The sequence below is a fragment of the Quercus suber genome, unplaced genomic scaffold, assembly GCF_002906115.3.
Source record: "Quercus suber isolate HL8 unplaced genomic scaffold, Cork oak 2.0 scaffold_652, whole genome shotgun sequence".
Taxonomy (NCBI): Eukaryota; Viridiplantae; Streptophyta; class Magnoliopsida; order Fagales; family Fagaceae; genus Quercus; species Quercus suber.
Window position 1 is genome coordinate 11,580 of NW_027070093.1, and position 3,184 is coordinate 14,763.

Here is a 3,184-nt window from a genome sequence, read left to right on the forward strand (position 1 = left end):
CGACCTGAAATCCCTTTTCTCTTGGGGGATAACCTTTTCATTTTCTTTACCTTGCAGCTGGTCCTCCTCTACTCGTTTGTACTTATCGATCTGATCCATTAGCTGGCGCACACTGGTGGCGGGCTTGCCAATCAGGGACTTCCTCAAGCCGTGCCTAGTTGGGAGACCATTTTTAAAGGTGCTGATGGTGAAATCATCAAAATTTCCATCTAGTTCATTGTACATCTCCCAATATCGATCTGAGTAGGCCTTTAAAGTCTTTCCATCATGCATGGATAAAGATAATAGCGCGTTCAAGGGCCGAAGAGCTCTGATGTTCATAATGAAGCGGGAGCTAAAGGCTTGGGTCAGCTGTCTATACGAATCTATGAAATTCGTCTTCAAGCCATTGAACCACCTTATCGCCACTGGACCCCAGCTAGAGGGGAAGACTTTGCACATCAGCGCCTCATTCTAGAAATGGACAGCCATCTTTTGGTTGAACTGGCTCACATGCTCCACAGGGTCTGTTTTGTCGTTATAGATGGCGAAGGTTAGCTGCTGGAATCGTCGAAGAAGCATAGCTTCTTCTTTGTGATGTATGAAAGGTGACTTGGAGAGTTTATCCAGTACCCTGCTCATGGCATCGCTCCCCAAGCCCCTAAGAGATAGGCTTTTATGTTTACGCCTCTGGTAGTGCTCTTTTTCATGAGAGAACGTCTTGCTTGGACGAGTTCTTGATCTTTGCCTATAATCATCATCACTTTCATCATCGGAGGGCATGTCAGGGTTAGAATGAGGTCGCCTTCGTTGTGCATGGCCCAGCTTTCTCTTCAAGTCTTCTATCTCTCGTTGCATGGTCCAAGTATCATTCTGCCTCTGGGATACATGGCTCCTAACTTCTTCTTGCTGCACAACTTGATTGTCATTTTGTGTATGGAGTACGTGGCTGCCCACGCGAGAATGGCTCCTACTTGTTTGAGTGGTGTGTACACTTCCCTTTCGAAACCTTCCATTCTCTTCGTTTCGATCATGCTCAGGGTTGGCGAAATTACCTTGTTACTGGGATCTTGCTGGTGCAGGTTGATGGGAGCTCACTTGATGAGGGCCTGATCCTACCATACTGGATTGTTGCCTTTACTAACACACAAGTTCTTCTCACAGACAGTGCCAATTGTAAGGATTGGATCTAAGCATTTCTTTTACTGGACAAGTGGACTTAGATCCAACTAGCTCAATACAATGAATTTGTAGATAATGGGTTTAAGAACTAGGCCTTAATAAGGATTGCAACAACAAAACACGACAGTGAGTGGGCAGTGTGACAAGAACATGGATTGAAGTATGAAATTCTGCTCCTCGGGACTCTCTTATGTAATCCTTATTATTTCTTCAGTGCTTGACTACACAGGTTGGGCAAGTTCTACAAGTTGCCATTGTATGTTTTTTCTCCCTCTTCTCCTGAAGGAGTTCTTACATTATATACCCCATTTTAGTTTATCTTAACCCCACATTTGTCGAATAGGCAGGTCAATACTTGAGTGCCTATTCCATCAGCCGTCTTTCCATTCTTTTTGTAGGTTGCAGCAACCAAGGCTGCACTGTTCAAGGGTCATTTCCTCATTAATGCGGCTAGAACGTTAGATGTGGGCATTTAATGCAGAGGTGACAGTTTATCTTGGAATTGTTCCTCCACCATGCTTCCATGGCTGACACATTGTACTCGTTCTCACTCTTGGGATGCTCTGGGAGGCTACCTTTGATGGCTCGTTGCTTCCTCCTCTCATGGTCTTGGTTGGCCGAGGGTAGGATCATTCTCAGCAAGGTTCCTGGGTAATTTGGACTTTCTAACTGTGTCCTTAGACGTTTCTTCCTCCTCAGCATGGGCCTTGGGCTTGGAATAAAGCGGGCCAGGGTTGCCAAGTTTTGCGCCCCCACACTATTTTTTTTTAAATTAAAAATAAATAAATAATGTTTTTATAACAAATATTTACTTATATATTTCTAAAATGTCTCCTCAATATTATTTGGTTCATTGAGGTATTATGCTTTAAGGGTAATTAGAGGTCTCATAAAATATATATATATATATATATATATATATATATATTTAGAGGAAAAATAAAGTGCATTAATAATTTATAAATTTTTCTATTTTTTTTTTTATGAAATACATTAAGTATATTATAAACTCTTATACGAATACATACCACTTTTTGTAATCCACCAATCACAACTTGTCATGTGTTTATTTATTTTTTTTCATTTTAAACTTTAATTATTTCATAAAAAAAGTTAAACAAATAGATAACAAGTTGTGATTAGTGGAGAGACAGAGAACATGTATACAAATTAATACGTACACAATAAGAAGAGAGAATCTTACTGGACTTCTAATAACAATTGAAGTGCGAGCTCCATGGTCTTTAAGGTCATAGGCAATCTCCATTCCAGAATTACCACATCCAATTACCAAAACATCCTTAGATTTATATCTCGAACCTGATTTGTAATGGTTGGAATGGAGAATCTCACCTGGAAAACTTGACAACCCTTTAATATCAGGAATATAACCCTCATTATTCTCACCACTAGCAACCACTAAGAACTCAGCATGGTAAACTTCCACATTTCCTTCTAATGTGTTCTTAGCTTCAATTCTCCAGTTCTTTCCAGCTTCAACCAAAGAAGCCGATTCGACAATGCGATAGTAGAGAGGATTTATATTAAACTGTGAGACATAATCATCCACATATTTAAGAAAAAAAATCTTTGGGCATGAAGGTAGGTGCATCAGGAGGGAGAGGCTTATGTGGCAAGAAACAAAATTCTTTTGCTAAATGGAGACCTAATCGATCATAGGTTCTTTTCTTCCAAAGAGAAGCATAACAATCTTCTCTTTCAAGGATCAAATGTGGGATCGAGTGGCGAGTTAAGCATGTTGAAGTTGCAAGACCAGAAGGCCCAGCTCCTACGATCAAAACTTTTGTTTCCATGGTAATCACAAATTCAACAATTCGATCACAAGGTCAAATGTATATGATTTTTACTTTTGCTTTAATTTTCTAAGTACTTCCAAAGTGTAGTGATGGATATTCTTTTCATGTTTGATTTTATAAATAAATCAAAACTTATCTCATTAATGACAATACCTGTACAATTCTGTCTCTGATTCTCCTGGATTTTGATTTCCATAACTGTAAAT

At 39.5% G+C, this 3,184-nt stretch overlaps 1 pseudogene; it reads right to left on the reverse strand.

Annotated features, from left to right (window-relative positions):
- Nucleotides 1-453: 453 nt before the first annotated feature.
- Nucleotides 454-2,975, reverse strand: LOC111994676 (probable indole-3-pyruvate monooxygenase YUCCA10; annotated as a pseudogene).
- Between the last annotated feature and the right edge of the window lie 209 nt (nucleotides 2,976-3,184).